This window comes from Trifolium pratense, linkage group LG3 (assembly GCF_020283565.1).
Source record: "Trifolium pratense cultivar HEN17-A07 linkage group LG3, ARS_RC_1.1, whole genome shotgun sequence".
NCBI lineage: Eukaryota > Viridiplantae > Streptophyta > Magnoliopsida > Fabales > Fabaceae > Trifolium > Trifolium pratense.
In genome coordinates, this window is record NC_060061.1 from 25,615,355 (window position 1) to 25,627,959 (window position 12,605).

Sequence of the window (12,605 nt, forward strand, 5' to 3'; positions counted from 1 at the left end):
CCGCTCTGATTGTGACACGGGAAAGGGTTGTATTTAGACTATAGGGTCTTTATGACTTTCGATATTTATTTGTAAAACTATACATTTTGAGAAATGATTGTTTTGTATAAACACTGTTTTTACTAATTAACTACATTAGTATTATTTTGATTGAAGAATGTAATACTCGAACCACAACTTTTATAATATCGAACATTACTTTCCGTTGCGTATTTTGAAAAAGATTTTTTTTACTAAGGTAGAAATATAAAAATAATGGGTTGGGTGTTACAATTGGTATCAGAGCAGGTCGTCTTCGGACTGTGTGGGTTATGTGTCGATCAGAGCAGGTCTGTGCAGTCAGACCAAGTGAGTATTGTGTGTCAGTCGTGTTTGTCTAACAATTTTGTTGTGTTTGTTTTGTGAAATCACTTATGTTGTTCATTTAGGAACTATGAGTGATGTGAATTGAATTAAATTATTCGTTCTTTTTGTGAGTAATGGTGTGAGTGCTATACTCCTATGTTTATAATAGTTGTATATGCGTAGAGTTTAACCTTTTTGTAGTTTAAACTTGATGGATTGATGCTTATTGCTAATTGTTGATGATCCGGCATGATATAAAACTGCATGTGACGATCCGGCATGATATAAAACTGCATGTGACGATCCGGCATGATATAAAACTGCATGTGGTAATGATTTGAAATAATTTTAAAAACTAATATTATTTCTTGAAGATTTTGGTGAAAATATAGAGTTATTTTCTTTTGGGTGAGTGAAAATTAATTTTCAAAATGGTGAGAAGAGTAGGATATTAATGTGTCCTGGTATGTGTTTGTTATATGTTTGTTTATAACATGTGCTAGATGATTACTAGGCATTTGAATTGCTATGCGTTTTATGAGTAAAAACATGAAGATCTCATAATTCTATGTTGTAATTGTGATGCATGATTCTAAATGTGCTTTCAAGTCTATAATGATGTTATATGCTTGATGTTTTGGATTTTGTGGATTAGTGAGTCGAGAAAACGAGAGTTTAGTGAGCGTAAGTTCAAAACCGTAGCAGAGCACCCAGATTTTTGGATGTGCTCGCTAGGCGAAGAATGAACCTCGCTGAGTCTCGCTAAGTCTTGCTAAATCCTGTGAATGTTTTTGACTTGTCTCGCCGGGAGCTCGCTAGCTTTTGCTAAGCGAGGGAGCCAGACAAGAAAGTTATTTTGTTGATGTCTTGTTCTGAGTTGATTGAATGTGAGTATGAATTATTGCTATGCAATGTTCATTTTTCTTGTGTTGTTTTGATTTCCTAACTTTGAGAAGTGAGGGAAGTATAGGTTACTTGAATGCTTGCATGAATTTGTGTTAGTGTTTAGGTATCGTGGGTTAGGTTTTGTCCCCTGTATGCGACATGCGTATAAACGATGTCGATACTAGTTTCTTCTTAGGAAGAATATGTTTAGAGACGATAGAACCGTTAGGTGTGAGCACCAGAAGTTCTAGTGGAAGAGTGTAGGTGGGTTTGAGATAAGTGGGGGAGAAGGTTATATCCCTCCGAGATGTTTCGAACGTGAGAAGATTGGATGAGTAGAGATGTTCTTGAAGCGGAATATTCAGGAGTTGGTAACGTTGTTCGAAGTGGAATGAATGGGCGCAACAAGTTGTGAGAAACTATTAGAAGAGGAGTTGTCGGACCAAGTGTTTCGCCGTGAGGCGTTAGTGAGATTGGTTAAGTAAGATGAAGAGCATTCGGGACGATCAAGGATCGTGTGTTGCACTAGAAGTATGGATATATGGTTTGTGTGGAGCGAAGTTGAAGTACCTATTCGATTAGAAGAAGTTGAATATGTAGAAGTGGAAGTGATTAGGATTCTTGAGAGGTGATGATTTTGAAGTAAGTTGTCATCCAAGGGGATCGGATGTTGTACCGGATGTTGGAGTAAGAAGCTTTATGTGAGTCGTGCATATGATAGTAGGATGAGTTGGTTGAACAATTTGGAGTTCTAAGTCTAGTGTGTGGAGTGACTTTCGGAAGAAGTTTGAGAAGCTTAGAGAAAGAGATGTGAAGATTAGTGAACCGTTGGTGTTAATTAATCGATGAAAGGAAGTAGGTTTTAAAGTAAATAAGAATGGAATTGAGAAATATCATAATAGGATTGGTATGTTTGTTAAATCGTTGGAAGTGAGGATTGTATGAGTAGTCGAGTTTATTCGAAGATGGAAGTAGGATAACAATTCGAAAGATTTTGTGAGAGGCTTGCTGAAGAAAGGGTAATTGGATTTGGATAATGACAGGGCAATTTGTGTCGAAGTTGAATGAGATCCTAGAAGTGGAGATGAAGCTAAAAGAGAGGTATTATTTTTGAATGATGAAGAATAAGAAAGTTAGCCGTTGGAGAACGTGTTGAGAGTGAGTAATAGGAGGTTATGTTGGAAGTGACTTGTGTTAGGTGAGAGTTTGCGAAAAGGATTACCACACATGTGAGTAGATGTTGTGTTTGAGCACATATAGTAAGGAGTTGAAGGTGATGCCTAAGGTAAGTGTCAGAGAGCATTTGGTAGTGCCCACAAGATAAGAGTGAGTAAGTATTTGCTAAGGAATTTGGATTCATGGAATGGAAGAGTCGGTAGAGACTAGTTTTGTTAGATGCATCGTGGATGTTGATGAGGTATGGTCACAATCGGTGACAATGAAGTAAAGGATTTTAAATTGTTTCATCATGGATGATGGGACGATGGTGATTTGGTGAATAAACTTAAGATGTATTTTGGACGAGAATTTTGGAAATTTTCTAGAGATGTCATATTGGGATTAGACAAGGAGTCATGAGTAAGAATACTAAGACAAAGGTCGATTAGAATTTAATGGATGGGATTAGATCGTATGACGAGTATTTGGAGCTTCGTGGATTTAATTCGATGAGTGAATAAACGGAGAAGAGTGTGCTTGTTGCAATACAAGATGATGGGGAACATGGATAGGTGGAGTGTGAGAGAATTGAAGATGTTGTTGGAATCAACGAGATAGAGGTTATGATCGTTTGGAGAACCAATTTTAGGTGGTAGCCTAATTTTGAAGTAGCGAATTGCTAAGGGATTAAGGAGAAGTGGTATTGGAAAATGTTGCGTTAAGGAATGCAAATGTTGGTTGAGAGATTACTTGGGAACGGAATAGTCGTGTTGGGATTCGACTCAATGTGAGAAAAGGAATTTGACGGTTAGAGACGGTAGTTTTTAGCATGTGTCAATGGAGTTTGAGAATGTTGGTCATCAAGTGATTGTTGGAATTGAATTATCGAGTGATAAGTTGGAATAAGATTCGAATATGAATAAGTGATGTAACACGGTTAAGTGATCCATGAGGGAATCAGAGACTTATAGGATTTGTGGAGTTATGGAGTTATGGGAGTATTCCACGGAAGTATCTTTCGGAGAGTTCGATTGGTTATACCTATTTTGGGGTAGAGTTGTGAGTACCGTAGAATGTGAGTCTGTGGATGTTTCGTGCGGAGTGGATGTTTTAGCGGTTTGATAAGAATGGTTTGTGCCGATATCATGATTGTTGAATATTTATCGACAAATTGAGGAACTGGCCGTCCTTGATCTCTTGTTGATAAATGGACAAAAATTGTGTTGGATGGGATAAACTAATTTTGTCAAACTTAGTAATGTGTAGCGTTTTGAGCGTTTGGTAGGAGGGTCGGATACAGGAGTTATCCGGAGTTGTTTTAGTTGCGTAATTTTCGAGGGCGAAAATCTTTTAAGTGGGGGAGAGTTGTAACGACCCAATTCTCATATTATTATTTTTATGTGTTAAAATATTTTATTAACGTGGAATTTTAATTAAGTTAATAACTAGGGTTATTTATCGAATACTTTAGTTATTAAGCGAGTAGAGAGAGTTAACGTGTTATTGGGCCAAGCCAATTGGGCTTGAGGCCCAATGGGCCTTGTCTCATGAGTGGGGGGCGGTTTAAGAGGCTTTGTTAGAGAGAGAGAAATTCATTTTTCTCATGTTCTTGTGTTCTTGAAGAGAGGAAGAGGAGAGCTTGGGAGCTAGAGCAAGGGGAGAGCTAGGGATTCGAGATCGTCGTCGTGTTTTCTTCGAATCCAGGTAAGAGAGTAGATTTCATATTCGTGGGTGACTCGAGGAAGGGGAGAATGTCGATTTCTCCTCACCCGAACTTCCTCCACCCCATTTTCGTTTTAGCTTAGAACGGATTTTCTTGATGGAAATCGTTCCTAAGGTTCTTAATATGTTTAACATGCTTTTAACATGATTAATGAACGGATTTAATGGTTAAAAACGAGTTTTATAACAGATTAAACTCAAGAACTTTGTGTTCTTGAGAGTTTTGATGAAAAAGTGTCAATCTTTACTTTTTCGATGTTTATGACGTAGATCTGAGAAATGAACTGTCCTTTTGTGTTTAGATATGCTTGTTGCACTTGAATATGAACTTATTTGGGGTTTATAACATGAAAAATGGTTTATGTGAGAGTCTTGGGAGTTTAGAGTTTGAAATGAGAAATGTAGAAAATTGTTATCTATGAGGTCTGAACCTTTACGTGCAATTTTGACCTCTTTTCGTTGTGAACTGGTTTTAGTGGCCAACATAAAAGTTGTAGCCCTGTTTGTTAGCTTTCCAACGACTATATGTGCGTCTCCATTGGACTTTCGTAGCCCAAGTTATGATCGTTGCAATGAGAGGCTGTCCTGCAGAATCAGAACCAGTTAATTCTGCAGAGATTTCGCCCCAGGCGAAAATTAGTCAGTGAGCAACCAGTAGACCAGTAGAATTTCGCCCCAGGCGAAATTTGTTTCGCCTCAGGCGAAAATGTTGCAGTTTTCACCAGTTTTTCATCTGCGATCTTCCTTTGCATGTAGTTTTGAATCAGTGTCTTATTCTTACATGATTGTTGATGATTGTTGATGCTTGTTGATGCTTATAATGATGTGTTGATGAATTGTTGATTATATTTGTGAATTATAATTGTTGTTGATTGTTGATGATGTTTGTTTAAATATCAAAGAAGTATATTAAGGTGTTAATCAACTTAATAAAGAAGGATATTAGAGTATGTTATTCTAATAAAGAAGTATATCGAATTATGTTATTCGATAAAGACGGATATTAAGGTATTGATTATCTTAATAAAGACGGACGTTGGATAGTGTTCCACGTTATTGTTGACGGGCTATATGCCAAAACTGTTGATGAATATATTCATGAGTTTTGAGTGCATGCATCATGAATATTTAGGGATATTGGCTTGTCCAATAAAGAAGGATATCGAACTATATTGTTTGATAAAGACGGATATCGGAGGTGAAATACTCTGATAAAGACGATGGTACCACATGCATTAGAGGTGTCTAGAGGACATAACATGAATGTGAAGCATTAGATTGCATTAGGGATTATGTGTGCATTTTATAATAAATGATGTTTGACACATACTTGGTAAATGTTGATTGTTAATCCGTATGTGAGGAGCAGAGTCCGTCATGACTATAAAATGAACAACGCAGGGTCCGTCATGACCATAATCTGAACAATGTATTTGTTGATGTTTTGGTATTGTCCGAGACGACGTGAAACTATATATTTGGTGTATTTTGTGGATGATTGATTAGGTGATAAATGAAGTATATGCATGATATATGAATATGCATGAATGATGGTGATGTATATGTATAATGTATGATTATGCATGTTTTTATGAAGAAGTGTTTAAGTACAATTTACTTACACTTGTATTATTTTGAGTATGTTATCTAACTCTCTTTTATGTGTTATGTGCTGGATCGTTGGGGGTCCAGATTTTACAGGATTTTGTGGTATTCGATGTCGAGTCGTCGATGAAGCTCCGCTCTGATTGTGACACGGGAAAGGGTTGTATTTAGACTATAGGGTCTTTATGACTTTCGATATTTATTTGTAAAACTATACATTTTGAGAAATGATTGTTTTGTATAAACACTGTTTTTACTAATTAACTACATTAGTATTATTTTGATTGAAGAATGTAATACTCGAACCACAACTTTTATAATATCGAACATTACTTTCCGTTGCGTATTTTGAAAAAGATTTTTTTTACTAAGGTAGAAATATAAAAATAATGGGTTGGGTGTTACAATCTGCTCTCGTGTTTTGTGTAACGACCCAATTTTCATATTATTATTTTTATGTGTTAAAATATTTTATTAACGTGGAATTTTAATTAAGTTAATAACTAGAGTTATTTATCGAGTACTTTAGTTATTAAGCGAGTAGAGAGAGTTAACGTGTTATTGGGCCAAGCCAATTGGGCTTGAGGCCCAATGGGCCTTGTGTGAGGTGAGGGTGGCGCCATATGGCCATGAAGCAAGGGAGAGAAATTCATTTCTCATGTTCTTTGTGTTCTTGAAGAGAGGAAGAGAGAGCTTGAGGAGCTAGGGCAAGAAGAAAAGCTAGAGATTCGAGATCTTCGTCGAGTTTTCTTCGAATCCAGGTAAGAGAGTGGATTTCATATTCGTGGGTGACTCGAGGAAGGGGAGAATGTCGATTTCTCCTCACCCGAACTTCCTCCACCCCATTTTCGTTTTAGCTTAGAACGGATTTTCTTGATGGAAATCGTTCCTAAGGTTCTTAATATGTTTAACATGCTTTTAACATGATTAATGAACGGATTTAATGGTTAAAAAACGAGTTTATAACAGATTAAACTCAAGAACTTTGTGTTCTTGAGAGTTTTGATGAAAAAGTGTCAATCTTTACTTTTTCGATGTTTATGACGTAGATCTGAGAAATGAACTGTCCTTTTGTGTTTAGATATGCTTGTTGCACTTGAATATGAACTTATTTGGGGTTTATAACATGAAAAATGGTTTATGTGAGAGTCTTGGGAGTTTAGAGTTTGAAATGAGAAATGTAGAAAATTGTTATCTATGAGGTCTGAACCTTTACGTGCAATTTTGACCTCTTTTCGTTGTGAACTGGTTTTAGTGGCCAACATAAAAGTTGTAGCCCTATTTGTTATCTTTCCAACGAGTATATGTGCGTCTCCATTGGACTTTCGTAGCCCAAGTTATGATCGTTGCAATGAGAGGCTGTCCTGCAGAAATCAGAACCAGTCCATTCTGCAGAGAATTCGCCCCAGGCGAAATATATTTCGCCCCAGGCGAAAATTGGTCAGTGAGAACCAGTCATTCTGCAGTTATTTCGCCCCAGGCGAAATATATTTCGCCCCAGGCGAAAATGTTGCAGTTTTCTCCAGTTTTTCATCTGCGATCTTCCTTTGCATGTAGTTTCGAATCAGTGTCTTATTCTTACATGATTGTTGATGATTGTTGATGTTTGTTGATGATTGTTGATGCATATATTGATTGTTAATCATGTATGATGTTGTAAATGACGAATATTAAGGTTTTGTTAATCTTAATAATGACGTATGTTGGATAGTGTTCCACATAGTAAATGACGAGCTTTATGCTAAATAATTGTTGGTGAATTCATGAAAAACATATACATGCATTCATGAATTTTGTTGTTGTATATTGGATATTCCAATAAAGACGGATATTAAGGTATTGATTATCTTAATAAAGACGGACGTTGGATAGTGTTCCACGTTATTGTTGACGGGCTATATGCCAAAATTGTTGATGAATATATTCATGAGTTTTGAGTGCATGCATCATGAATATTTAGGGATATTGGCTTGTCCAATAAAGAAGGATATCGAACTATATTTGTTTGATAAAGACGGATATCGGAGGTGAAATACTCTGATAAAGACGATGGTACCACATGCATTAGAGGTGTCTAGAGGACATAACATGAATGTGAAGCATTAGATTGCATTAGGGATTATGTGTGCATTTTATTATAAATGATGTTTGACACATACTTGGTAAATGTTGATTGTTAATCCATATGTGAGTAGCAGAGTCCGTCATGACTATAAAATGAACAACGCAGGGTCCGTCATGACCATAATCTGAACAATGTATTTGTTGATGTTTTGGTATTGTCCGAGACGACGTGAAACTATATGTTTGGTATATAATTGTAGATGATTGATTATGTGATAAATGAAGTAATATGCATGATATATGAATATGCATGAATGATGGTGATGTATATGTATAATGTATGATTATGCATGTTTTTATGAAGAAGTGTTTAAGTACAATTTACTTACACTTGTATTATTTTGAGTATGTTATCTAACTCTCTTTTATGTGTTATGTGTTGGATCGTTGGGGGTCCAGATTTTACAGGATTTTGTGGTATTCGATGTCGAGTCGTCGATGAAGCTCCGCTCTGATTGTGACACGGGAAAGGGTTGTATTTAGACTATAGGGTCTTTATGACTTTCGATATTTATTTGTAAAACTATACATTTTGAGAAATGATTGTTTTGTATAAACACTGTTTTTACTAATTAACTACATTAGTATTATTTTGATTGAAGAATGTAATACTCGAACCACAACTTTTATAATATCGAACATTACTTTCCGTTGCGTATTTTGAAAAAGATTTTTTTTACTAAGGTAGAAATATAAAAATAATGGGTTGGGTGTTACAATTGGTATCAGAGCAGGTCGTCTTCGGACTGTGTGGGTTATGTGTCGATCAGAGCAGGTCTGTGCAGTCAGACCAAGTGAGTATTGTGTGTCAGTCGTGTTTGTCTAACAATTTTGTTGTGTTTGTTTTGTGAAATCACTTATGTTGTTCATTTAGGAACTATGAGTGATGTGAATTGAATTAAATTATTCGTTCTTTTTGTGAGTAATGGTGTGAGTGCTATACTCCTATGTTTATAATAGTTGTATATGCGTAGAGTTTAACCTTTTTGTAGTTTAAACTTGATGGATTGATGCTTATTTGCTAATTGTTGATGATCCGGCATGATGTAAAACTGCATGTGACGATCCGGCATGATATAAAACTGCATGTGGTAATGATTTGAAATAATTTTAAAAACTAATATTATTTCTTGAAGATTTTGGTGAAAATATAGAGTTATTTTCTTTTGAGTGAGTGAAAATTAATTTTCAAAATGGTGAGAAGAGTAGGATATTAATGTGTCCTGGTATGTGTTTGTTATATGTTTGTTTATAACATGTGCTAGATGATTACTAGGCATTTGAATTGTTAAGCGTTTTATGAGTAAAAACATGAAGATCTCATAATCCTATGTTGTAATTGTGATGCATGATTCTAATTGTGCTTTCAAGTCTATAATGATGTTATATGCTTGATGTTTTGGATTTTGTGGATTAGTGAGTCGAGAAAACGAGAGTTTAGTGAGCGTAAGTTCAAAACCGTAGCAGAGCACCCAGATTTTTGGATGTGCTCGCTAGGCGAAGAATGAACCTCGCTGAGTCTCGCTAAGTCTTGCCATATCCTGTGAATGTTTTTGACTTGTCTCGCCGGGAGCTCGCTAGCTTTTGCTAAGCGAGGGAGCCAGACAAGAAATTTATTTTTTGTTGATGTCTTGTTCTGAGTTGATTGAATGTGAGTATGAATTATTGCTATGCAATGTTCATTTTTCTTGTGTTGTTTTGATTTCCTAACTTTGAGAAGTGAGGGAAGTATAGGTTACTTGAATGCTTGCATGAATTTGTGTTAGTGTTTAGGTATCGTGGGTTAGGTTTTGTCCCCTGTATGCGACATGCGTGTAAACGATGTCGATACTAGTTTCTTCTTAGGAAGAATATGTTTAGAGACGATAGAACCGTTAGGTGTGAGCACCAGAAGTTATAGTGGAAGAGTGTAGGTGGGTTTGAGATAAGTGGGGGAGAAGGTTATGTCCCTCCGAGATGTTTCGAACGTGAGAAGATGAGATGAGTAGAGATGCTCTTGAAGCGGAATATTCAGGAAGTGGTGACGTTGTTCGAAGTGGAATAAATGGGAGCAACAAGTTGTGAGAAACTACTTGAAGAGAAGTTGTCGGACCGAGTTAGTGAGATTGGTTAAGTGAGATGAAGAGAATTCGAGACGGTTGGAGATCGTGTGTTGCACTAAAAGTTTGAAGGCATCATTTTTGTGGACCAAGGTTGAAGTACCTGTTTGATCGGAATGAGTCGAATATGAAGAAGAGGGAGTGATTAAGATTCTTGAGGAGGTGATGATTTTGAAGTAAGTTGTCATCCAAGTGGATCGGATGTTGTAGCAGATGCTTGAGTAAGAAGTTTTACATGAGTGGAGTGACTTTCGGAAGAGATTTGAGAAGCTTCGAGAAAGAGATGTGAAGATTAGTGAACCGTTGGTGTTAATTAATCGATGAAGGGAAGTAGGTTTTAAAGTAGATGAGAATGGAATTGAGAAATATCATAATAGGATTGTATGAGTAGTCGAGTTTATTCGAAGATGGAAGTAGGATAACAATTCGAAAGATTTTGTGAGAGGCTTGCCGAAGAAAGGGTAATTGGATTTGGATAATGACAGGGCAATTTGTGTCGAAGTTGAATGAGATCCTAGAAGTGGAGATGAAGCTAAAAGAGAGGTATCATTTTTGAATGATGAAGAATAAGAAAGTTCGCCGTTAAAGAACGTGTTGAGAGTGAGTAATAGGAGGTCATGTTGGAAGTGACTTGTGTTAGGTGAGAGTCTGCGAAAAGGATTACCGCACATGTGAGTAGATGTTGTGTTTGAGCACGTATAGTAAGGAGTTGAAGGTGATGCCTAAGGTAAGTGTCAGAGAGCATTTGGTAGTGCCCACAAGATAAGAGTGAGTAAGTATTTGCTAAGGAATCTGGATTCATGGAATGGAAGAGTCGGTAGAGACTAGTTTTGTTAGATGCATCGTGGATGTTGATGAGGTATGGTCACAATCGGTGACAATGAAGTAAAGGATTTTAAATTGTTTCATCATGGATGATGAAACGGTAGTGACTTGGTGCATAACTTAAGATGTATTTTGGACGAGAATTTTGGAAATTTTCTAGAGATGTCATATTGGGATTAGATCGTATGACGAGTATTTGGAGCTTTGTGGATTTAATTCGATGAGTGAATAAACGGAGAAGGGTGTGCTTGTTGCAATACAAGATGATGGGGAACATGAATAGATGGAGTGTGAGAGAATTGAAGATGTTATTGGAATCAACGAGATAGAGGTTATGATTGTTTGGAGAACCAATTTTAGGCGGTAGCCTAATTTTGAAGTAGCGAATTGCTAAGGGATTAAGGAGAAGTGGTATTGGAAAATGTTGCGTTAAGGAATGCAAATGTTGGTTGAGAGATTACTTGGGAACGGAATAGTCGTGTTGGGATTCGACTCAATGATTGGAGATATGTGAGAAAAGGAATTTGACGGTTAGAGACGGTAGTTTTTAGCTTGTGTCAATGAAGTTTGAGAATGTTGGTCATCAAGTGATTGTTGGGATTGAACTATCAAGTGATAAGTTGGAATAAGATTCGAATATGAATAAGTGATGTAACACGGTTAAGTGATTCATGAGGGAATCAGAGACTTATAGGATTTGTGGAGTTATGGAGTATTCCACGGGAGTATCTTTTCAGAGTGTGTTCGATTAGTTGTACCTGTTTTGGGGTAGAGTTGTGAGTACCGTAGAATGTGAGTCTATGGATGTTTCGTGCGAAGTTGACGTTTTAGCGGTTTGATAAGAATGGTTTGTGCCGATATCATGATTGTTGAACATTTATTGACAAATTGAGGAACTGGCCGTCCTTGATCTCTTGTTGATAAATGGACAAAAATTGTGTTGGATGGGATAAACTAATTTTGTCATACTTGGTAATGTGTAGAGTTTTGAGCGTTTCGTTGGCGGGTCGGATATAGGAGTTATCCGGAGCTGTTTTAGTAGCGTAATTTTCGAGGGCGAAAATCTTTTAAGTGGGGGAGAGTTGTAACGACCCAATTTTCATATTATTATTTTTATGTGTTAAAATATTTTATTAACGTGGAATTTTAATTAAGTTAATAACTAGAGTTATTTATCGAGTACTTTAGTTATTAAGCGAGTAGAGAGAGTTAACGTGTTATTGGGCCAAGCCAATTGGGCTTGAGGCCCAATGGGCCTTGTGTGAGGTGAGGGTGGCGCCATATGGCCATGAAGCAAGGGAGAGAAATTCATTTCTCATGTTCTTTGTGTTCTTGAAGAGAGGAAGAGAGAGCTTGAGGAGCTAGGGCAAGAAGAAAAGCTAGAGATTCGAGATCTTCGTCGAGTTTTCTTCGAATCCAGGTAAGAGAGTAGATTTCATATTCGTGGGTGACTCGAGGAAGGGGAGAATGTCGATTTCTCCTCACCCGAACTTCCTCCACCCCATTTTCGTTTTAGCTTAGAACGGATTTTCTTGATGGAAATCGTTCCTAAGGTTCTTAATATGTTTAACATGCTTTTAACATGATTAATGAACGGATTTAATGGTTAAAAAACGAGTTTATAACAGATTAAACTCAAGAACTTTGTGTTCTTGAGAGTTTTGATGAAAAAGTGTCAATCTTTACTTTTTCGATGTTTATGACGTAGATCTGAGAAATGAACTGTCCTTTTGTGTTTAGATATGCTTGTTGCACTTGAATATGAACTTATTTGGGGTTTATAACATGAAAAATGGTTTATGTGAGAGTCTTGGGAGTTTAGAGTTTGAAATGAGAAATGTA